This window comes from Vulpes lagopus, chromosome 19 (assembly GCF_018345385.1).
Source record: "Vulpes lagopus strain Blue_001 chromosome 19, ASM1834538v1, whole genome shotgun sequence".
NCBI classification, from domain to species: Eukaryota; Metazoa; Chordata; class Mammalia; order Carnivora; family Canidae; genus Vulpes; species Vulpes lagopus.
Genome location: NC_054842.1, coordinates 19,998,798 through 20,024,601, shown reverse-complemented (window position 1 = coordinate 20,024,601; position 25,804 = coordinate 19,998,798). Strand labels below are relative to the sequence as shown.

The 25,804-nt window shown below is 36.8% G+C and overlaps 1 protein-coding gene across 20 annotated transcripts in view; it reads right to left on the bottom strand.

Moving 5' to 3' along the window:
* The window catches only part of THRB (thyroid hormone receptor beta), a 372,691-nt gene that overhangs the window by 261,044 nt on the left and 85,843 nt on the right, over positions 1-25,804 (bottom strand). For 14 of the 20 annotated variants that reach the window (XM_041734410.1, XM_041734408.1, XM_041734405.1 and 11 more), the window contains one exon: positions 18,366-18,462. The exons of the other annotated variants lie outside the window; for them this stretch is intronic. The gene's annotated coding sequence lies outside the window, so the exon portion shown is untranslated. The remainder of the gene's footprint in view (positions 1-18,365; positions 18,463-25,804) is intronic. 20 annotated transcript variants of the gene reach the window in all.

Below are 25,804 nucleotides of genomic sequence, written 5' to 3'. Positions count from 1 at the left end.
AGACTGAGCTATTAAAGTAGAAATCTTGACCCACCACCATGACACTAAGCTCATCTAAAGTAAGAAGATCCTTTGAAGCATGAGCTGAAGCTGGGAAAGTAAGTGCATTGAACTGCCTGTCAAAAGCAAAAGCTCAAAAAATTATTTGCAAATTACAGCATAATCTGCACCAAAGGGTTCCCATGGATAATACTATGTCCCTTCTTAAAAAAATAAATGCCAGTATAAAATGCTAAACAAAACTGCAGAACAAACGGTAGATCCCAAATTCATCAACTATTACTGTCCATGTTTACCAACTGAATTTTTCTCTAATCTCAATTAATAGTAGAATCCCAGTGATACCCAGTCCTCATACTTAAGTTCTTAGAGAAAATAAGGAGATCTTAGATAAGACAGGATGATAAATATGTTCATGGATACAATATTTGAAAAAAGAGATGGCCTAGCTATCACTTTCCACTTTAAATATGAGGAAAATGGAAACAAATGGCATAGAAACTATGCAAAACAAAAAGAACATAAGGGAAAAAAGGAGAAGAGGAAAGAGAAGTGAATAGGGAAGAGAGAAAGATATCAAAGACAAATGAAAAATATATTCTAGAAAAAAGACCTTAAGAAACAAGAAAGAAATACATAATAAATACTTTGCATCACAGATGATATTAAAAAGGATGAGTTTGTTGAAAGAATAAAGCAAAGATGAGATGAAAAGGCAGTAGAATATATAGAAAAGGGAGACAATAGACCTCAGAATACAAAATAAAGATCAGAGTACTGCTTCTGGAGAACTAACAAATAGGAGGGGGAAAAGCTGATAAATTTTGTTAAATGCTTTTTTGGTATCTGTGGTACTTATGATACTTACTATGATAATTATATATTTTTATGTATTTTTTATCCTATTGCTAGACGAAGGATTGATATCCTTAGTAACAAAAATCTTTCACAAATAAAGAAAAAGGTCATTAGACATATGAATGGATACCTTATTAAAAATAAGGACTAATGGGTGGTATCTGGGTGGCTCAGTTGGTTGAGCATCTGTCTTTGACTCAGGTCATGGTTCTGGGATTTTAGGATCTGGCAGCATCAGGCTCTCTGCTCAGTAGGGAGTCTACTTCTCCCTCTGTCCCTCCTCTCTCCTTCATGCTCTCTCTTTCTCTCTCAAGTAAATACATAAAACTTAAAAAGAAATAAGGACTAATGGCCAATAACACATACACAATCAAACTTATTTTAAAGGAAGGCAAATTACAAAAGAATTTAGTACCAGTCAGACTGACAAAAATTTAAAACATTGTTAAAACTGTCAATGGAATGAGGATGAAAGCAATTTTACAAATTATTGGTGATGGCATAAAATACTGTAATATTTTATAGGGCAATTTGAAAATATCTATCAAATATTAAATGTACAAATTTTTTTAACCTAGCAATTAACACTGGTGGGAATTTCTTGCATTACTTTTGCCCAAATTTGAAAATGAAAATGTATGGTATAAGTATGTTATTTTAAATTGAACTAGTGTTTTAAATACCACCTCCCATTTAAAAAAAAAACAAAAAACAGAAGCAAACTCTATATGTCCATCAATAAGATACTAGTGAAAAGAATTATGACACATTTGTACCATGAAATATAGTTAACTTATTAAAAAGACATTATTGAAAAGAGAAGAAATTTCTAAAACAATTTATTAAAAAAATGCAAGGTCAGAGCAATGAATGTAGAATAATTCCATATATACAAAGAAACAGAGAAACAAAGAAACAGGACATCTGTTTCTTTCTTCCATGCCACTTCATCCAATTGATTATTAAATCATGTGGACTTTATTTTCCAAAAGACCATGAAATATCTCCATTTTTCTTCTGCCATATGCTAGTCCAAGTTTCCTTTATTCTTTGCCTTATATTTCTGCAATAGCTTCCTAGCTGGATTCTAACTAGGTACTTTCCTTTCTGCTCAGTGTTTCCAACCATCCTGGGAACCTTCAGTTCCTTGAACAAGCTATGGTCCTCTTGACACACAATCTTTTCTCTGTCTGGAATATTCCCCTCTAAATCCAACTCAGTTTTCCATTCTTCTTTCAGATTCTAGTACAACTACCACTTCCTCAGAGAAGCTCACACCATTTTTGTTGCATTAATTTATAATCTTATATATTTACCTATGTGTGTGATTAGTTTAGAGTTCCCTCTGCTGAACTATAATCTCTAGAAAGTTGGTGATGTTATCTATTTTTGTTCATCACTGAATCCTCAAGAAGGTAACTGACTCAGAAATGGAATAGATAAATACATTCATTAGAATCCATCCATTTATCCATCCATCCGTTCATGCTGTAGCTGCATTAAAAATACCTGGAAGAAACTAATAACTGTTATTATGATCTAGGGACTAGGACTAAGCAAAGAGATGGGAGTAAAAAGCAATAATAACTATCTTTTAAGTATTTGAATTTGTTTACATTTCTATAAGGTGCACTGAATAATATACAAATAATGTCATAACATATTTTGTTGATGACATGAGATCAAGTATATACTAAAATGTCTCCTTCAGCCTGGAAGGGTAATTAGTTTCTTGTTATCCTGTCAATAGGACTATAATTGTAACTCTGAGAAACCTGCATATTAACACAATTCACTTCTCTTGCCAACTCAATTCAGTTCTATTTTAAGAACAGAGTAAATAGACCTTCTCACAAGCATTCTTACGTGTGTTTACATACTCATGCAACACACATTTTTTTTCTCATTAAAGGTGTTAGAAAATTCTCCCAGGAAACTAAGTCACGTTGTCATAGTCTTTTCATGGAAAGGGACAATGTTTAGGAAAAAAGATTCTCTTAATTTTGATTAACAAACAAATCTCATTAACCTAATTTACCTTAGAGTATTTTCCCTGGATGGAATTACCAGTTTTTGCAACAATTCAAGGAAGCGAATTCTCAATTAGGGAAGAATTTTTGGAATTAACCAAAGAGCTCTTTCTTCACCTTTATTTCTATTTAACCTATTCCTAGTCTCCCTCAAATGCCTCTTTAGTCTGGCGAATTATCTCAGCAGCAGCAGCAGCAATCTGGGCCACACCAAGTCTTGCCACCTTTCATCAGAATGAGGAAATAAGCCTAAGATCTCTATGTTTGGTTTCTCAACAGCATCAAGTTTGTACTTAGAATACAATCATAGAACAACCCATAAAAAAGCCCAAAGAGCAGAAACAAAACAAGTCCATTTGGTATTGTTTTCAGGTGTTCTGAATTGTTAAATGAGAGATATGATCTTGAATTCTCATTTTTATCAAGTCTGTATTCTTATGTGTTGGAAACTGTTCCAACCAAGAGAATGTCCAGAGTTTGAGATAGGGATTATAAGGACAAGATGAAGTATTATGAGTTACTATCAGTACAATACTATACTATAATTTGATTTGATGGACACAAATTTCATTCAGATAATATCCATCAGCACACTTAGGGGTGGGGGGATGGTGAAAGGAGAGCAAAATTTAGTAAAGATTTAGTTCTGTGAAAATGGCGAAAATCCATGACCTCCTTTAAAGGCCAGAATTCCATAAAATCATTTACCCTTAGTATAATTTCCACCCTTGGTATTATTCACCCTTAGTATAATTAGAGTGTACCACTTCTGATTGCAAAAGCCCAAGGATTAGTCACTTGAATATAAAGAGTTCTTATATAAGTGAACTCTGGAAAAACATCAAGAGTACTTACCAGTAATTCTAGCACACTCTAATAAATATGGTTCAGAATGTATTGATATGTAAGTATTGTACTTAAAGCCCATGCATCATTGACCAATGTCATAGCTGTCAGAATAGAGGTTACTTTTGGGGGAGGAGACTGAAAGGGGGAATGAGAGGAGGCTCCTAGGTGCTGGAAATGTTCTAAAACTTGATATGGTTAATGGCTCCACAGGTATATACACATGTAAAAATTCATTGAGCCATACATTTATCATTTGTAACTGATACGATTTTTGATTTATGACTGTATAAATATAACCCCTTGATTAAAACAAAATTTAAGTAAAGGTATAATTTTCTTCTGTAAGGCTTCATTGGGGGAGAGAAATTTTTACCAAGAAAAAAGGCACAACTTGATTGTCATTTCTAAGGTCTAATAGGAATTTTATGGTATAATAAGAATTCTATTATAAATGATGTCTTGCAGATGTCCTAAAGAATGGGGTCTATTAATAACTGCTGGAGAATGAAAATATAATTTGAAATGTTGAATTTTTATTAATAATTAGGGAAAGACAACTGGCCACCAGCCTACTACTTGGGAGAATAAACTATGTTGAAAATTTCTGCAACAGAAACTTCTTTCCACTCTTGGCTTTGACATTCTCACTTATGCCTAGAGGATCATATTATCTCAATATATCTCATATAACTTAAATTATCAAATAATCCTCAGACAAAAATAAAATATACTATACTTCACACACACACAAATACACACAGAGCCTTTGTATGTCCTGGAGGAGCAGAGATGGGCTGGATGTATCATCCCACTCTTCAAATATTGGGGGATTTCTCCCTCCTGTTACATCTATCATAATCTGCCTTTAAATGTTTGGGATTTTGAACTATATATCATAAAAATGAATCTTGAATTATCATTAGAATAAAAGTAATAATCTATACTCATCCTAAAGAAGTCAGAATTCAATAGCATCGCATGATGTTTTAACAGAAAAATGTATATACTAAGTAGCCAACAAATAATTGAGACATTAGAACAACCTGAGCTCACCAGCCCTCCATGAGAAGTCAGGGCTGTGTTCCCATATGGAACTGGACTACTGAACTTCTAGAAAATTTCACAGCAAATCATCATGTGTTAATCTAACCCTTCTCCTGAAACATTTTACCCAATCTTAAATATGAACTCTTATCTTAAAACTACAACTTCACATATTTCTTTCTTAGACTATGGCCATAGATAGGAACAGCTCATTTCTTATTTAATAATACGATGTACAACATTTTAAAAGTCATCTTCCTTTACCTTCTCTTTAAATGTATACTTTCTGACTTTTCCTTAATCTCAATCCCACCCCATCCAAGCTCCAGCGTCCATAAGAAGCTCTAAGTGGGGGTTCCCAAGTCTTTTCTAGAAAAGCCTCTCTCAAAGCCTAAACCTCCATTTTTACAATCTGAGAGTGACCTCATGTTCTCTCTCTACCCAACTTTATCTTGTGTTCCCAACACCACAACCTCAAAACCTGAGCCATTGCACTAACCAACTCCTTTGTTTCCCACCTTCTGCCTTCAGTAGATCTCTTCCTTCCATTCCATCTACTTGCCTTGTCCCTGTCCTTGTACAAAGTGCCTAAACAATATTCAGGGGTTTCCTCCTCTGTAGCACCTGCCTCCATTATGTCCACTTATCTGTCCACCTTTCACAGTCAGAGTGACTGTTTCCAAACGTAGATCTTACCACTTCCCCTTCCACAACCCTCTCTGGCTCCCCATTCCACATGGACTAAAACCCTGACTCCTCTATTTAGTATGTAAGGCCATCGACCAGCATGCTTTCATCTAATTTTCTAAACTTAAACTTCAAACCATGCTCCCACCTCTGTACCTCATGTCTGGTCATACCTCAGGCATTTCTCCCCCAAACTCAAAGCATCATAAGACCTTTGAAAAACAGTTCCCTTCAGCGTGAACCCTCTGCTCTCTCATGTTTATTTTCAGCTCCACTTTGGGTAAGAGAGAGTATTGTTTTTGATAAGACAGCAGACTTTGGCTGAATTCAAATCCCAGTGCCACCACTTTCTTCTCATCAAGTCTTGGGTAAATTGCTTCATGTTTCTGAGAGCCTCAGTTTTCTCATCTCCATTCAGAGAGAATGGTAATAGTGTCGATGCTACAGGATTATGGGAAGGACTAAATGAATTAAGACATAAAAGGCACTTAACATAGGCCTTAGTACTCAACAGCTATTCATATCAGCTATTGTCATCGTCATCATTATTAACCTACTTCAAGAAGATCTTCCCATCTCATGAATTGGAATTAATGCCTTCCTTTCCTTTATCTTTCCATAGTACACTGTCCATGGCTCTAATTATACTTACCAAAATATGCCAGATGCAGGTTATTAATGACTGTCTGCCCTTATTTCATAAGGAGGAATAAATTCCATAAATAGTTATTAAGCACTAAACTACATCTTAATTATCAGTAGCTTATACTTTGTGCTTTGATTCTCTTTCTTTATCCCATCTTTCATTCACATCTTCCCATTTCAGAATCATGTTTAAACCTGCAACCTGGAGAATGTGTTAGGGTCCTTACTTCCCCACTCTTCATTATGCTAATATTCACCAAATCTTGCATAGACTACCTCCTTTTTAAAAAATTTTTTATTTATTTACTTATGAGAGACAGAGAGAGAGAGAGAGAGAGAGGCAGAGACACAGGCAGAGGGAGAAGCAGGCTCCGTGCAGGGAGCCTGATGCGGGACTCGATCCCGGAACTCCAGGATTACGTCCTGGGTGGAAGGCAGGCGCTAAACTGCTGAGCCACCCAGGGATCCCCCATAGACTACCTCAACACATTTTAGATTCTGACACTCCCTGGCCAATTTAGCATTGATTGCCTTGATGAATTGTTGTTCACCAAGATTATTATAATTGCTTCTAACTAGGGGTTTATTCCAAGTGGTTTTCCAAGACACTTGTGACCAGCCCTATCACATCACCTATCACACAATATTTGCCTGCCAATGCATTTGCATTGCCAACTAAACACCAACTTTCTTGCATGCAGAGAACATATTTTGTTTAGTGTAGGTAGCTCAGTGCCTGGTACAAAGTAGGATATCAAAAAGCACATGTTGTAAATATGGGTGAATGACTATATTTCATCATATCTCCATACACTTAAGTTGCACCCTTATTCTTACAAATGCCCACAAAATGGATTATAGGCCACAACATTACAGCTCTGAGGTTGAATCAAGGAGCTAGGAATTCCTCAGGGGACTCAGGAATTCTGTTCCAATAGCTGTGGGAGGTACACAGTCCAGCAAGAAGTGGGGAGGTAAAGGGAGGACTGGGAAAAATGTATATGAGATCATCTCTCTTCTCTAGGGCATGATGTCAGATCAGTTAAAAGATAATTGAGACTTCATCCCTTGCTTTCAGGGACAACACAGTCCATGTAGAAAAACCTAACCTACCACTATGCCACATGTAATTGTAGTGCACCATTCAGATCCCCCTTTAGAGAGAACAACTGGTTTTGTCTACTCAGACTGCTGTTTATCCAGATGGATACCTCTTTAGTTGAGGAGAGCCACATCATTCAAAGTCACACCTCTTCTCAAAGAAGACCACATCTGATGACTGGTCCATGCTGAGTGTAAAGACCCCATCCCTTCATCCAACTTGGAGCAACTCTGCAGGACCACTGAGTTTTAGCCTTTTTGAAGTTGGCTGAGATTTCCATTGAGATTTGGCTACAGCTCAAAGCTGTTTCCTACTCTTTCCCACTAAAGGTGCTGATCTCAAGAACATTCCCCAGAGTAAAGCACCTCCTGGCTAAATTCTGTTTCAGAATCTGCTCCCCATGCAACCTAATCTGTAACAATCAATGACAATGAAGATGAGATAAAATTTATAATGACACGTGCCATAACCCAGAGGGGAAAAACTATTGGCCTGTGGGACGAGTTTTGGTACTTAGAATTGTTTTCGTGTATACCTTTCTGGAGTTCAACATAGTAAAATATCTGTCAACCTAAAAAAAAAAAGTTTTGAAAATGCTGAAAGCCTGGCAATAATGGGCCAGCATTTGGATGGCACTAAGACTCTCACGAGGGACCATGCTCCATTTAAATGGTGCTCACAACCTCCACGGTGCTACAATCCTCACACATCCTTCATTCATTTCTTTCACCTGTTTAGTCCCAAGGATATTTGAATTCGATGGGTCATGACCGATTCTAATATTCCAATTTCTAAACCACTTCCCTCAATAACTTATACCTCTCATCTGATTCTTCCCACAAAATGTAAGCATTTTTTCAGGCTGAGTCTGTGTAATTGTCACCTTGGAAGCTTTCCCTGAGCAGACACCCTAGTTAAACATAACATTTGTTCAAAGCATGTTATGCAAATACAATTAAATAGAAGACCCCCCTTCACCTCTCTGTGGTAAGCCGTACTCCTCTTCTAGAATATTTTGAGGGACACCCTCTGTGATTTTTCTGGATGTATAAAGTATTTTCTGGATGTATAATGTATTTTCCTGACACACAGAAATAAGTTGGTCTCTCCTTTTCAGAAAACATGACCATTAGTATGTTTTCAGTTTCAGGATGCATACAGGTTATTGGAGTGATTTAAAACCAGAGGCAGTAAATAACCCATATCGCAGGCCTCATTTGCTTGGCTGGAGCCACCAAGAGCAAAGCCCAGGAGGATCTGGTGAAGCAGAACAGGTCCTGGCTGTGCTGCCCAAGCGCAGGTAATGGCTTAAAGTAATTGTGATCTTTGGGCAGTCAGTCAAAACGCAGAGTCAAAACTATAAAAGGGCAAGTGCTCCCACAGAGGAAAAATTATCAAGTACTGTTAGACAGAATAATAGGTGACTGCTGACATTTCACCTTTTATCATGATAGCAGTACTTGGAGAAAAAGCACAGTTAAGGTTGTCAGAATTTCATTTTAACCCCCCTCTTTGAGGCTGTTAAAAATTCACTCATGCTGAAACTTGCCTTTCAGGTTCTCAGCCAGGTTTGTGCTTTGTTTTCAATCCGTTGTCTCTAATGGAATGCAAAATGTAATGCAGGGAAAAGGGCTTTTCCCAAGGATCTTTCTACAAACTGCTTCCTATCCCAATTCCTTTTCCTCGTTCATTCAACTCTCTGCCAAAAGGTTAGTTTTAACCACAAAACAACCCCAAAGATACACTCAACTGAGAGAGGATTAAAGGCTTTTGGCAGTGTTTATAAAGATAGCTGAAGCAATAAGTCATACTCAACAAGTAAGAATCTGTTCAGTGGTGTTCACTAAAGGAAATCGCAACCTTAGAATGCTGTAAATGGCCATAACAGATGTAGTAAACAGGTAATTTTTATAGCGCTCCCTGAATAAAAGATAAACAAGGACAGGTCAAAAATGTCTTCATAGGCATGACACAGCGTGACAATCTGGTAGAAAGGAGGAATGATAGACATTGTCTCAAGGTTATATTTGAATAGTAAACAGTAAACTGATTTTGTTTAGACTGTGTACTCTTGGCACTCAAAACTCCCCATGACCCTCTCTTCAAGCCATCTCCCACTGAGGACAAAATGCTAGGGGAAAGGGAAAGAACTGATGGTTTATTGTCAGTTACTTTGCACCAGACAGAATGTTAGGCACTTGATAATCATAAGGCAGCATGAAGATACCAACAGGCACAACACACCCCTGATCCCTACTTTCCAGCTGAAACATATTTTATCTATATCTTCCTGTGCATAAATACCTTTAAAATGCTCCCATGCTTGCTTTGCTTATCTTATACTAAAGCAGCTATCCAGCTAGACTTATTATGTTGATCGGCATATGAGATATCACCATATATAATATTTACTTTTGCAGACACCCCACCAGCTCTTTGATAGACGTGTTAGGTCTTGCATGTGCTATCCTTCACATTACAGTAGTCCCAGAACCTGGGAAAGTACTATAATAAGCCTTTTATTATTATAAGCGTTTCTGCAATACTTTCCATTTGCAAACTGCTTAACAATCAACTCTCCTCTTTATGTTTCACAAGAAATCAGATAGCTCAACACTTGTTAGCTTTGTTTTATGGCCCTGAATCCTCAGGCCCAGAGTTCAAAGAAATCAAGGGTTATGCAGCCAGCTCAGGCTTAAGACCAACACAGCTGCTCTGTTTTTATCCAGCCTCTCAGCCAGGCTGCCCAGCTGCTTCCCAATCCTTTTACTGAATACATATATATGTATATATTTTATTTTTAAACTCTTGGAATTAAGAAAATTATAGTAAGAATATTGGCCCCAATTCTCCATTTTTAGCATGAAAATCTCACAGCCTGGTCTTTTGCCAAGTGTTGCTGGAATAATTTTGGCAGATCTGAAATAACCCACATACAAGTTCCCTCAGCTGGTAGAGAAGCAAAGATGGCTCTCTTTGGGGTCCATTTTGTCCACCGATGTCGTGGCAGCAAGGAGGGGAGGGGGCATCCCAGGCAGAATTGAGGGGCATTGCTTAGCCAGGCAGAGGCGGCAGTGGAACAAGAAGGGCAGGTGAGTGAGCAGAGCTGGGTGGCCTTGAGAAGCTTCTTTGGAGAGCAGTGGGACTGCTCAGGCACCTGGGTGACAGCCATAAAAAGGTTCAGGTGGCTTTGGCTTTCCAGTACGTAGTATGTGGCCACTGTTTTAGAAAATGGGTGGCAAAATCTAGTCAAAGGCATAAAGAATAACTAGAGCCTAGCTTTGGAAAAGGTCTTGTGAAGAGGTGTCCCTCTCTCTGTGGAGTCAGGCTGTTTTGTCTACCGTTCTTGAATAATGCCGTCATCCCGTATTTGTGGCAATAAAAACCTTTATTATCCCACATCATCATTTCATAATCTCTGTGATACTTACTATTAAATTCTTGTTAAACTTTGTTTTAAAGCTGTAATTTTGTGGCTCCATAGTATATATGCAAAATATTTCATTTGCAAATTACATTAAGTGCTGTTCATATTTCTGCAAGTATCAAGAAAGACTTGTCTTGACTTAGAATGTATGTATGAACTGGGTGTCCTTTTCCATTCTATTTCCAAATCTAATGTTTCTAGTTCTGTTTACTCCTCTTTAAGCAGACTGGGTCAGTTAGTTTATCCCCCATCCTCAAAAACAAATACTTCTTCCTCTTTGTACTCTTATTTTCCCCAAATACATCTGCAACATTATCTCAACCACTATCATCATTACCAACATTAGTTGTGCACTTTCTTTATGACAGGAATTGTCCTGACAATTTTTAAGATTTTATTTATTTATTCATGAGAGACAGAGAGAGAGAGAGAGAGAGAGGCAGAGGAAGAAGCAGGCTCCATGCAGGGAGCATGATGTGGAACTTGATCCTGGGTCTCTAGGATCAGGCCCTAGACTGAAGGCGGCGCTAAACCGCTGAGCCACCCGGGCTGCCCTGTCCTGACAATTTTACATATGCTTACTGATTTCTTTTCATAGCAGTCATGGGAATTATTATGATCTCTATTTTTCAGATGTGGATATTGGGGTGCAGAGAGGTTAATGAATCCATACAACAGCAATCATTTTGGAATTGGGACACACACATCTGGTTCCAAAGTCAGGCTCCTTACCGAGCTACTCTATGGTAGCCTGAAGACACTGCCATTTCCAAAGCACTTTCATGTGCACCTTTTAATTTGATCCTTACAACCACATGTGAGATTTTGTTTAAACTGGAAACCCCCATTTTACTTTCTCCAAGCTTGGGGAAATTATGTAATACTTTATTATTGTTGAATTTTCTGAAGGTTTGGCTATTTTTTTCCAAATATAAATTCTAGATTTAATCTAAAATAATGCTATGGACTTCTCCATCTAAAAAAGTTAAAGTTATTATCAACTGTAAAGCCTCCTCAAATTATTCTCCATGGCTTCTTTTCTCCCATTACAAAGTAAAGTCCTACATTTTTCAAGGGGATGTGCTGAACTCCAGCAGAAATGGAGTATATTTAAATGTGTCTTAAGTTATAACAGACTGCATTTCAAAATCAAATAGTTTAGGCTTTACATATTTATAGTTATATGAGTAACATTTGTACTTATATGTCCAGATTTATATATTCCGGGCCAAATTCCAAAAAAGGATTTTGAGGTTTGGAACATATACTGCTTGGAATTTATATATACCTCTGTTCTCCTCTCTTAATGTGGAGAGTAAGTAGTTTATTCTACTTTTTAATATCTCTACTTATATCCACAGGGTTTCTAAAAAGGACATATATGATAATGTGGCCTAGTAAAAATAAATGCTAAATTCCTTATTGAATTATTGTTTCTTAAGTTCCTTATTGAATTCTTGTTTCTTTTTCAGGCTAACTCATTTATACTTCTCAAATTTGTTCTTCTCAATTTTTGACACATCATCATTAAGGGAATTCTGAGTGTTTTATAGAAAGCAACTGAACTGAATTCCATAGGAGTACAAATAATACAGATGCCACTACCTGGATGTGTTCTTGGCTCTTGGGGCAAAGTCCTCCCATGCCTGTTATTTCCTGATGATCTTTGGGATATTACAGGAAGGCCCACGGAAGTGTTTTCCTTATCATGGAGTCATTGGAAGTGTTTGAGAGGATTACATACCCCAGGTCACTTGAAGAAACAAGCTAGGTTTCATGCCTCCTTATAACTTCTTCTATATGAGGCCTCACACACTTGTTATGGTAAATGTACCCCCCTACTGATAGTCACATGAATACTCCTGCTGTACAACTAATCTCTCCAAAAAGAATGTTAGGGAAACTTGGGCTCACTTTCCACTTTGTGGCCCATAAATACTTGCATAAACAAGCTCTATGAGCACCTGGGAAAGGTTAGTGTGCAGACCAAGGTCATAACACATTCCAGTGCTTAACCTAACCAAATGACACAGACCAAGAAAGCTTTTCCAAAAACAGGCAGCTGCATTTCATCTTTGCATATTCAGACCAAAGAAAATAAATACCTGCTGTTTCAAACAGCTGGGTAGTTCACTGGAATGCTGATGAGTCACCAAAGTCATGGACAGTAGTGATGTTTTTCTCAGGGTGGCAGGAAGACCCCATGAGGTGAGGTTCTATACCTTGCCAAGAAACTGGCCATCAGACCACTGAGGGAACAGAATGATATAGGAGAGGGATCTGACATGTCAAATTGTAAATCCAACCTTCATTTTGGCTAATAATACTTTTAGTTCTTTGGATTCAAGGCCCAAGAAATGAGTTTTAAAACTGGGAGTGTACCATATCTTTGGTATTAAAAGGGAGAGGGAAATAATGTATAGTAACTCTCAACTAGAGGCAGGAATTTTGCACTTGTTATCCCAGTTTATCCAATGATGACCATTAACAAATATTTTGATATTCCCATGATACAAAAGAGAAAGATGAGGCTCAAAAAAGTTAAATACTTCACTGAAAATTACCCAGATTGTGTGGTAGACTCAGGATTTGAAACCAGGACTATGAGATCCTATGCCTACTTTTCTTGCTGCCTTCTTGGGATAAAAAGGTATTTGCCTGGGGGATTTATGAGACATGAGAGAAGTTTCAATATGATCCCCCAAAGCATACCTTAACTTGCCTTCCTTAAGCTCAGCAGTATAAGAAGACATTTGCCATGCATGTTCCCTTACTATACAAGCACACAGAAGCCACTTGTGGAAGATGAACCTGCCTGTGCCAGAATCAGCACTTTTAGAGCTGAAGAGAGGGAAGGAACTTGACTTGTTCCTCAACTTGGACTCTCAGTCTGGTGGCTTAACAGATGGGGATTTTCTTAACTATTCCCAATCCTATCTACTACCTACCTCTCATAGCAGCATAGAACTTTTGGTATGGATGATATACCCCTCTTCTTTGGACTACATTCCACTCAAGGGCCTTTTGGAGGTATAGTTTAACTGCTGTTTTCTCGAGCATTTGCAGATAAAACAATTTCATAATATTCCTGGAAGTAATCTGATTCATAATTTTCAAGGAGTTTCCTTCTTTCATTCAAATAGGTAAAAGCACAAAGCAATAAAACATCAATAGCACCATGGCATTCAGCCAGACATTTCCTGACTTGTAGGTCACACACTACAACTTAAGTGTACATATGTGTATTGGTGCATAAAGGTGAAGACAACTCCTTCAGAAACCTTCAGTGTTTGATATCACTCTTCATGTAATTTCTAAGCATCCCCTTCAACCTCCCACCACCCCCTAGGGAGACCGCAGCATACTGATCAGAGACTGTGTAAATGTGTTCTTTGGTAGTTCCAAGTGTGTGTTTAGAATTTCAACCAGTGTACGGGCTCCCTAAGGGAGAGCAGAAAGAAGCTGGAACTCTCTGGCAACTCATTTTTTGGCATAGATGCCTCATATGCCATACCCCATGAAGTTCATCACACAGCTGACTTTCAGCAAGATGTTCACTAACCATTGGTGAAGAGATTATTTTAAAAACTTGGTCTAGGGATCCCTGGGTGGCGCAGCGGTTTAGCACCTGCCTTTGGCCCAGGGCGCGACCCTGGAGACCCAGGATCAAATCCCACGTCGGGCTCCCGGTGCATGGAGCCTGCTTCTCCCTCTGCCTATGTCTGCCTCTTTCTCTCTCTCTCTCTCTCTCTCTCTCTGACTATCATAAATAAATAAAAAAAATTAAAAAAAAACTTGGTCTAGGATATCCACATACACAAGAATAAAGTTGGACCTTTCCCACACACTGTACAGAAAAATTAACTGAAAGCAGATTATAGACCTAAATGTAGAGCTAAAACTGTAAAACACTTAGAAGAAAATGTAGGAGAGAATTTTCATTACCTTGGGTTATGCAAAGCATTACTGGATAGAATGTCAAAAGCACCAGCAACAAATCAAAATTATAAACATTTCTGCTTCAGTGGAGACTTTCAAGAAAATGAAAAGACAACCCACAGAATGGAAGAAAATATTTGCAAATCATATTTCTTATAAAGAACTTGCATGTAGAATATATCTAAAAACTTTTACAACTCAATAACGATAAAACAACTCAATTAGATTATAGCAAGGATCTAATTAGACATTTCTCTCAAGACGATATACAAATGGACAATAAGTACACGAAAAGATGTTCAACTTGTTTAGCTATAAGACAATGCAAATCAAAACTCCAGAGATATCATTTTATACCTACTAGAATGGCTATCATCAAAATAATAGATAACAAGTGTTGACAAGGATGTGGAGAAACTGGAACCCTCATACATTGATGATGAGGAAGAGGGAATAGCATAGCTACTCTGGAAAAGTCTCACAGTTCCTTGAAAGTTAGATATAAAATTACCATATAACCTAGTATTTCTACTTTTAGATGTATATTCAAGAGAAATGAAAACATATGTGCATGCAAAAAAACTTGTACAAAATGTTTGCAGCAGCATCATTCATAATAGCCAAAGTTTAGAACAACCCAAATATCTACCAACTGATGAACGGATAAACAAACTATACTATTACCCATGCAATAGAATATTATTTGGCAACAAAAATGAAGTGACTGATACATGCTATAGTATGTATGAACCCTAAAAACATCATGCAAAGAGATTGAAGTCTTTCTCAAAAGGCCATAGATTCCATGATCCTTTTTCATGAGATGTCTGGAACAGGCAAATCTATACAGAAAAGAGGTTAGTGGTGGCCGAGGGCTGGGGTGGGAATGGGGAAGAAATGGGGAGTGTCTGCTAATGGATTTCTTTTTGGGGTGGTAGAAATGTTGTAAAATTGACAGCAGTGATGGTGGCATGATTATGTGAATGTACTGAAAACCACTGTATAGTACACATTACATAGGTGAATAGGATGGTATGTGAATTATGTCTCAATAACGCTATTAAATATTTAAAAAGAAACTTCACTTTATACTTTGGTGTTTAGCCCTGGCTGCTCCTTAAAATCACCTAGGAGGGCTTCTCAAATCCCAATGCCCTGAGCAAATCCAAACCAACTAAATCAGAGTGTCTCTGAACAGAATATTCCAGGTGTTTTTTTTTTTGTTTTTTTGTTTTTTTTTTAATTTATTTGCCCAGGTGATTCCAAGGTGCACCAAAGGAGCAAACATGGAGTTTCCTGCTGAGGGGTAAAATCCCGTAGTACTCACTTCCCGTTATAGGTGTTTCTGCCTAGTATCCTTTTGGATGACATGTCATCCTAGACACTTGTCAGAAGTTATCAGTATGATGCTGTCACTTTTAGAGTCACTCTTCAGAAGAGACTAACATTTATAAGAAGATACTGAATGGGTGCCCTCATCCCCTGGAGGTCACTGACAAGGAAAATTATACTCTACTCAGTGGAACTTCTGATTTTCTTTTTATTTCCAAGGTATTTAGGCTTCTATGGTTCCTATTTTGGAATCTTTGTAAAGTAGTGCTCAAAAAGGTGTTCTGAAACGCATGGAACTAAACCATATACCTAATTGTTTGATGAGTTTCACTTTGATTCTCTTCATCTAAAATCCCAGAGTTTCAAAACTATTAACTTATTGCTAGAACCATTCAATCCAGTGAGTAGAAAGAACTTATAAACTGAAGCTGGAACTGCTGTTTTTCTCATTGTCAGTACCAGAAATAAACTGCTGTTGAATGACCAGTTACACTCCCCTAAAAAATATGTCAATTGTTTCCTTCCTATTCTTAAGCATAACTATGAGTCAAAACACTAGTTTATATGATTAAAAAAATAAAAATGACACAATCCCCAATATGGAAGTCAAGTCAGGACAGCCATTAGAATTTAACATAGGTAGTAATGAGCACAGGGTAATGTATGGAAGTGTGGAATCACTACATTGTACACCTGAAACTAATATTACACTATAAGTTAACTAACTGGAATTTAAATAAAAACTTAAAAAAAGAGAGTGAGAAAAGAATTCAACATAGAGACAGTCACTTAAATTCCATTTTATGAAGAAAAAAGACTAGCTAAATATTTTTGAAACATTTAGATACTGTTAATTTAATTAAAAGCTGCTATCATGTATCAAGTAGTAGAATTTATTAACCCAGGGTGAAAAGATACCATTTTGGGAGATTATGAACACTGGATTTGTAAAAGAAAAAAAAACTGTTTGAGGCTCGGTTTGGCATTTTCAACGCTTTGAAAACAGATCTCAGGAATGGCCTATCAAAGCGATTTATTATCTTGGATGTGATATGTAAATTGGTCATTTCATTGCTTAGAGATTTGTTCTACATTTCTGAAAGTAAACTCATAATGCAAAACCATACCCAGCCACCAATGGATACATAGAAACACTTTCACTGTCTCTTTTGCTCTTTCATCCTTTGGCATGCAGTAATAAATAAATCAAGAAAGCATATGTTCCTTGCAATCAAAAATCAGAGTAATTTTTATCAGTGTTAATGTGCACAACGAAGCTGGTTCTTTCATGAAAGTGCATTTCGGCACATTTGGCAAGTCTTTTATATGGAATTGACCTCTCAACATCTAGGGTGACTATTCTACTTTCAAAGGTGAAGGAAAGCACATTTGGTTAAAATAGAGCAGCTGCTGGTGGAGCAGAAGTCATTCCCCTAGTCTATCAAGCCATTGTAATTGTAGCTTCTCCAGAAACATAACAATTGACAGTAAAATGATAATTCAAAGCCACAAGTATCCTCTATATGATACTATAACTGATTATGTGGCAATAGCAAGAATGATGTGGGGTGGAGAGACTGAAAATACCTAGTAATAAATACCAGGAATTAATCCTTATGTGTCAAAAACTGGAATTGAACATGACTTTACAAAGATTCCAACATATGAGTCATAGAAGCCTACACACAGAGTTTAACCTGTGAGGAGGGAAGGAAACGGAAGCCATCCAGAAGAGCATAATGTCCCTCCTCAGGACAAGGTAGTGCAAGGAGGCACAGACCAAGGGAAATGTAGATAATCAAAAACTCAAGTCACTGAAAATAACCACAAAATTCCACACATTTATTTTTATCAAATTTTTCTCCCCTCAGTCTACCCAAAAGTACAATAGTGGCAAAAACAACCATTTTGAGGATATGACTCCTTTTTCAGCTGAGCGACATGATGGTAAGAAATGTGTCATCAAAAGGAGGGACCTGTTACATAATTTGGTGCTGAGCTAAATGAAAATGCGGGGTCTTTGTTCAAAAATTATGAAGAATTTCAAGATGGTAACAGCAAAATTCTAACTAAACTAAGCACAGGTTGCTGTCCATGCAGCCAGTCCCGCCAACAGCTGAGAAACAGGGAGGCAGCATTTGCCCAACCTATACCTGGGTCTGTTGTCTTCTAGCTAGTTTAGCTTCTTTTGGCAGAATGCACATACATACAGACTCTACAGTTAAGGAATGACCTTGTGTCACTTTCTCATTTATAGAAACCAACACCCAGAGAAACTAAATGACTTGTCTAAGGTCATGAGTTGAATCACAGAGCCAGCACTAAATCCCAGGTATCCTGACTCCCACACTGACATTCTTTCCCCTACTCCATGCTACTGATCTCCAGTTTAAATGTAAATAATTAGGAAATACTAACTACAAAAAAGGGGGCAGAGAGGAGAGGACATTACCTCATCAGAACTTCCTTTTCAATTCTTCTGTGCAAATAATAAAACGCGGTCTAAAAATCCATTTCAAATTCCTTTTCTGAGTCAACTCTTCCACGTCCTAGGGAAAAGACATCATATGACAGCTTCAGACACTGAAGCAAATTACCTTTGTCCAGAACTCGCTTGAGCCCTTGGAGTTAACGATCACAGACCAAGGTGGTTATTAGTGGATAGTTATTAGGCAACACACTAGTAAACTAATCAGTGTTCCTGTACAAATATTTAAAATAATTCTGAGATAATTTGAACTTTAACGCTGAGCTAGCCAAATGTATTTGTAATATGAACCCAAGGTTCTAATAAGTTACTGCCTTTTGGATGTCCTTCAATGTGAGGGACATTTTTAGAAAGATTAGCACTTGAGTGGAAACAAAGACTGACATTTTCAATGTAAACATGAGACCTGGAGGGGTTTTTGTTTGTTTGTTTTTGTTTTTGTTTGTACAAAAGTCATGTGTCTTCCTCACTCAGGTATATGTGTAAATTTAGTACATCAAAACATCTGGTGCAAGGACACCATTGTTAAAAGATACTGTACAAATCATATAAAAGAAGCTTTAAAAGCTCATGAAAAACATTCAACCAGGTGATGAAAGAGTTCAAGGTAGGCTGGCAACAGAATGATGCAAAAAAAAAAAAAAAAAAAAAAAAACAACCACCTTTTAGAGAGGCAAAAGACACCTGTCGAACCCCCTTGAAAAGGCACAGGGATTAGGGCCAGATAGATCTCCAATTCAAATCCCAGTTTCACATATATTTTGTTTTTATAAGCTGTGGCTAATTCATCTGCAAAATGGGGTTGATATGAAAGCCAGACAGCTAGATCAGATGCTTTCTAGATGAGATGCCTCAGTGATCTCTGAAATCTATGATGCACACGTCTTTAATTATATCTTATTGAGTTGCCCCTCAGAATTTTTGCTAGGGGGGTTTAAAATTAGTTTTGCATGTCCAATGCTTTCCAGAACTTTATGGTCTGTAGGTAGCAACAGGGAAAAGCAAAATATTCTCTGGCTTGGATAAATTTTGGCATAATTATAGGTCTGGTGTGTGGAAAATGAGGGCCGGGTGAAAATGGTGTAGAGACATGAGTAACCCAAAGAGTCTGAGGCTACAGCACTTACATCTCATTAACTGCCAATTACTGTATTTATAATTTAACACAAAAAGGAAAAACACAAATGGGGTTTTGAAAAAATCCCTTTTATCTAGACTTCAGTTTATACTTGGCCACTACAGGCAGAATTAATGCAATAGGTTGAGAAAGGGAGTAGTTAGATTGAGAAATAAAAACACTTTTTGATAACATGTGAGGCTATAAAAATGGCTTGGCTGAATCTATTAACCAAAGATAAATAATACCCTGCAGGAGGAAAAGAAACAGCTTTTTCTGGATCATAAGGTCTGGCATGTTTTTAAAGACCTTGCTTCCACTAAAAATATAACACAGTCAATTTAAAGAGACATTTTTTCAATTCGCGATTTCATAACATTTTTGCATCCGAAATCTTGTCTCTGGTCTGGCAACACCATGTTCAAGACTTTCATCAAAACGCAGGAAGAAAAATAGACTTTCTTTATGTGATCTCATTATTAATATTTCTATTGTTGCTATCTCTATTATTACTATTACTATTCTTATTACTACTCCCACTAGTAACACTGTTACTGCTACTCCATCCACATCTGCATTTCTAGATAACCATCTGATGGGAATTCTAGTGAATACTATTTTATTGCTCAGCCCCTGAGTCTCTCTCTCTGGTGAGTCTAAACATTATCTTTACCTCTGTGTAGTTCATGGGCTAGAAGTTTCATCACCTGGAAGCTTTTTATAAATACAACCTATGGAATCTGAAGCTCTGGGTTGGGGGCCAGGAATACGTGTCTTAGCAAGCTCACCCAAAGATTCTGATGCTCAAATTTGCAGAGGAAGTGACCCAAATGCCAGGGAAACAGGGGAAGGAGGGATGAGAGAGAAGTGAGGAGGAACACCTGGAGCCACCACCTGCACACTTGACCTTGTCTGCTTCAGGGCAGACTGCCAATGCCAAGGAGAAGAAAGCTAAGTCTGGGACAGGTTTGCAGGAAAGAGAGCTCCTTCCCGTCTCAGGATGTGGTTGCAGAGGCTCCTGCCTTCAGTTTCCAGCCTCCAGAAGGAAAGGTACCACCAGAACCACCCTAGCCGTTGCTTGTCTCTTTTGCCTAACAAATATTATAAATGACAAGGTTCCTTATTTTTCATTAATGCAGACAAGTCAGATGGAATTAGCTCTAGTTTCTGAATTAGTGTTTCTTAAGGTGTGAGGTTTATGCATTTCAGAGACTCATTGATCCCCAGTCCCACCAAATCAAAATCTCTGGGGGTTTCAGGAGGCTTTTAAAAATTATTCCCTATGCTTTGTCAAATTTGGGTACTTTGTTTTACTTTTTTGGCCTCACTTGACACTTAGTTTGGGATGAGGTTTTAAAATGTATGCTCTAAGCCATCTGTCCGTGTTCTCTTCCTTCTTCCTTTTCTTTATAAGAGCATGTTCTCAATAACAAGAAAATTTTGAACACACACACACAAAGAGGAAAAAAAATTACCTGCACTTCCATTGTCTATTTTGACAAATATAGTTAGATAAAAATGTATCAATTAAATAAAATTAGGATATAAAATGGTTACAGAATATCCATGAATAGATACCACAATATACTTTTAATTTGTCACCTAATATTAAACTTCTAGAAGGTTTTGTCTAGATTTTCTACTTTATAAATAATCGTAAGCAACTTCGTAAAAAGTTGTACTCATTCCTGGCCAAATGACCTTCATACTCAATTTTTAGAATTGAAATTTCGGGTTCAAAAATTGTCTTCCTTAGACTGCTTGACACACATTTGCCAAACTCCCCCTAGAAAGAGAGTACCAGTTAAAAACCACATTGGGCTGTAAACGTAAAGCCATGTTAAGGGCAATTTCATAATCAAGATAAGGAAAAACTGAGTATATACATACTCTTAGACCTAGGAAGTCCATATTATGATATACAACCTAGAGTGACTCTTTTTTTTTTTAATTTATTTATGATAGTCACATACACAGAGAGAGAGAGAGAGAGAGGCAGAGACACAGGCAGAGGGAGAAGCAGGCTCCATGCACCGGGAGCCCGATGTGGGATTCGATCCCGGGTCTCCAGGATCGCGCCCTGAGCCAAAGGCAGGCGCCAAACCGCTGCGCCACCCAGGGATCCCCCCTAGAGTAACTCTTTAAAAAAAAAGATTTATTTACTTATTTGAGAGAACACGTATGCAAATGCATGCAAAGTAAGAGGGCGGGCAGAGGGCTAGAGAGGGAAAGCTGACTTCCCTGCTGAGGAGTACAATGCGGGGCTGGATCTCATGACCCTGAGATCATTACCTGAACCAAAAACCAAGAGTCAGAAGCTTAACCACTGAGCCACCCAGGCATCCCTAGAGTTACTCTTGCTTGAGGAAATACAGTAGTAAAAAGTTGGATATAACTTAAATATCCATCAGTACAGGAACAAAGAAATAAATATAAACAGCAGTTAAAATATATGAACTAGAGGGGGACCTTGGTGGCTCAGTCAGTTAAGTGTCTGACTCTTTGTTTAGGCTCAGGTCATGATCTCAAGGTCATGAGATCGAGCCCTGTGTGGGCTCTATGCTCAGTATGGAGTCTTCTTGAGATTCTCTCTCTCTCCCCTTCTGGCCCTCTATGCTCCTTCTCTCTCTCAAATAAATAAATAAACAAAACAAAAGACATATGAACTAGATCTATATCTATCAGTCTAGATCTGTCTCAAAAACATAAGGGCATAATATTACATGAAAAAAATCTTGGTCAAAGCATACATAAAGGATGGAATTATTTATGTAAAATTTTTAAATTTTATGTCTTTTCCACCATGTTGACATTTGCACTGATGGTGCAAAATCAGTGGTGGGTATACCTGTGACAACTTAGCATGGATCGAGGTAGCGGCACCAACTGCATGAATAGTCACTGTGCTTTTCCTGCCATTCATGCTATAGCCAGTTTCATTTGAGTGTGCTTAATGAAGCAATAAAAATGATTTTAATTAAATCTCAACATTAGACTACTTTTAAAAAAATATTCTGAATGACAAAATAGTATGAATATAGCACTTCTGTTGCATATATAAGTATGATGATTCAATTGTGAACTGAACTACCTGCTTTCTTCACAGAACATCATTTTTTTCTTAAAAGAATTAATAAGAGACAAATTATGGTTATTCAGACTTGGGTGTTTGGCCATCTTTTTCTCAAAAAGTGAAAGAAGACAACTGACAGCAATTTTTGTCAATGATAAAATTTCAAGCTTTCAAATGAAAATCAGAATTTTGGAAAACTTACATCCACCACTGAGGGCTTGACTGTTTCCTATACCTAAAGGCTTTTTTGAGATCAGTGGAGACCTAGTAAATAGAATCTTGAATATTATATGACAATATGTATCCATATCTGGAAATCTGCATTGCTCACTGAACCAATATTTTCTACATGGTCAGTGCATGACGCTACAAGTCTATGCACGAGTAAAATATCTACTCAAAGTGCAGGATAAATTATTAGATTTTAGTGTAATGAAATACGAGAGGTTCAGTGATAATGGTTTTAGATTCCACACTGCAACTACCTGTTAGGAACTCCCACTTGATGAGGTACCTGGGTGGCTCAGTTGGTTAACTGTCTGCCTTCTGCTCAAGTCATGATCCCAGAGTCCTGGGATCAGGGTCCTGGGATGGAGCCCTGAGTCAGACTCCCAGCTCAGTAGGGAAGCTGCTTCTCCCTCTCCCTCTGGCATTTCCCCTGCTTGTGCTCTCTTGCTCTCTTTTTCAAATAAATAAAATCTTTTTTACAAAAGGAACTACCACTTGTTACATTTTGGTGTACTCTCAAAGCAGAATTTTTGTTTTTCAGGAAAGGCTATGAAGATACTTTTCTCTTTTCCAATTACAAAACTGTTTGAAGACTGTCTGCATATACTTCACCAAAAAAGCATGGCACAACAGAATAAATTCAGAAGCAGTTATGAGAATCCAGTGATCTTCTTTCAGGCAAGATATTAATGAGATTTGCAAAAATGTAAAACAGTGTCACTCTTTTCAATAATTTATTTTTCTTTGGAAAATGTAGTTGTCATGAAAATATTTATGTTAACATGTAAAGAGTTTATATTGCTATTTTAAATGAATTACAAATAGTTTAAATGTTTCTGCTTTAATTTCTAATCTGGTAAATATAAACATTAACAGACAAAAGCTCTTTGAGGTTCTCAATAATTTTTAAGAATGGACCTAAACAATCTGAACACTGCCAATGGAGGGAGAGGATACACAGTTCCTCTGATATTATTTTCTACACTATTCCCTATGTATATAACTAAAGAAAAAGGGTAAAAACGCCTACCAGCAGCATATGAGGACATGCTTGAGCCTTTACCCTTGCCAAATCTAAGAATTATCATTAAAAAAACAAACCTTGTGAATTTGAGAGTAAAAAAAGTGTTATGCCATGATTTTAATTTGTCTCTCTTTCATTCTGTGAGTTTGAACAATTTTACATATTTTACTCTTGATTTTAATTTTTTGTGGGTTGTCCTATTTCTATTCATTTATTTACTTGTTTTTCAACATATATTTGTTGAGCATTTTATATATGTCATCTTACTTCTAGGTATACCTGGCATATAGCTGTGAACAAGTCCTAGAAATTCTATTGCAGGAATTGACACCCTGTGGTCTGTGGGCCAACTTGTCCCATTTCCTATTTTTCTAAGTAAACTTTCATTGGAATACAGTCATACCTATTTCTTTATGCATTGTCTATGGCTGCTTTTGTGCTACAAGGGCTAAGTTGAGTAACTAACAGAATTGCAGTGCTTGCAAAGCTGAAAGTATTTACCATTTGTCCTTTACAAAAAAGTTTTGCTGGCCTATGGTCTTGTGGATTCTATAGGAATATTCTCTTTCCTTCATATTTGTAAGACTGCTTTATATATATATATATATATATTTTAAAATCTTGTCTTGTAGGTATTTTCCCATCATGTTTACAGTGTTTTAATTTTGGTTGTGATTTTCCTTCATTGCATAGAGTACTACATTTTATGTTGAAACTTGATCAAATCTTTTCTTTTAACATAATCGTTCTTAATCTTTTGGGACCATTGATTTTTAAATAAGTTATTGGCTAGTTTTGCTTTTCAATTTATTTCACATGTATTTGTACATTATTTTGTCACATTATTGAAAGAACCCCTTGGTGATTCTGATTTCAGATGCATTCAGTAGTTGGATTACATTGGGGAGAATTTAATGTCTAAAGTATTGATTCTTTTTGTTGAGAAGTATAGAATATTATCCTGTTAAATATCACCTTCTTCCAAGTTATTTTGTATTTTTTTCAGGATAGTCATTTTTTTTGGTAGTCTTATCCATTTATTTTTATACTTATTCCTAGTTATTTTTATTTTAGGGTTGCTATTGTGATATGTGGGTATTTTTCTGTTTATTTTTTAATTGATTATGGCTAGTAAGTACTCTATTTTTGTGGATTTATTTTTGTAAGGGGTGTAGTGAAAAATTTTGTAATACTAAACCCTCGACTATTCTAATAGCTTTTTTTCCAGTTGGTTCTCTTAAATTTTCAATATAGACAAATGGTGATTTTTTTTTTACTTCCCTTTCTCATCACTAATTTTTTTTTCATGTCAGTAAATTTGTTATCTTCTTGTTTCTTGTTTTAACACAAATACATATAGAATCTTATGAGTGAAAAATCTAATGTTTGTTTCAAATAAATAATCTTTATCATTTTAAGTAAATAGATGTCTATGTTTCATCAAGAATTTTCATTAGCAATGCATATTAAATCAAGTACTTTTTGAACACAGACATGATTAAATTTTCCTTGTTTAACCTATTAATAAGATGAACTATAAAAACAGACTATTAGTAAAATTTCTTATGTCTTTAAGAACTAACTGTTGTGATTATGGTTTGTTACTGTTTTTATGTTTTGCTAGATTGAATTTGTTCATATATTACTTGGGATTTTTCAACCTATAAGGTTGATTGACAAGGTTTTGGTGTCATCTTTGCTGGGATTGCCCTGTACTATAAAAGGAATTGGAATAGTCACATCTTTTTTCTACTCATATAATAGTTGTTAAGATTATACAAATTTATATGAATTATAAGTCAAAAGAAGAGTACATAGAATGAAGATCATGAAAATGAGATATGGTATAAATTCCCTGAACTAAAGAATCTAAGGAATTATAATCAGGCAGTTAAAAACAGCAACCATAGAGTCAGATTTAGATCTTAATTTCTTGTTAAATGGGGGCAATTGTAAAGTGC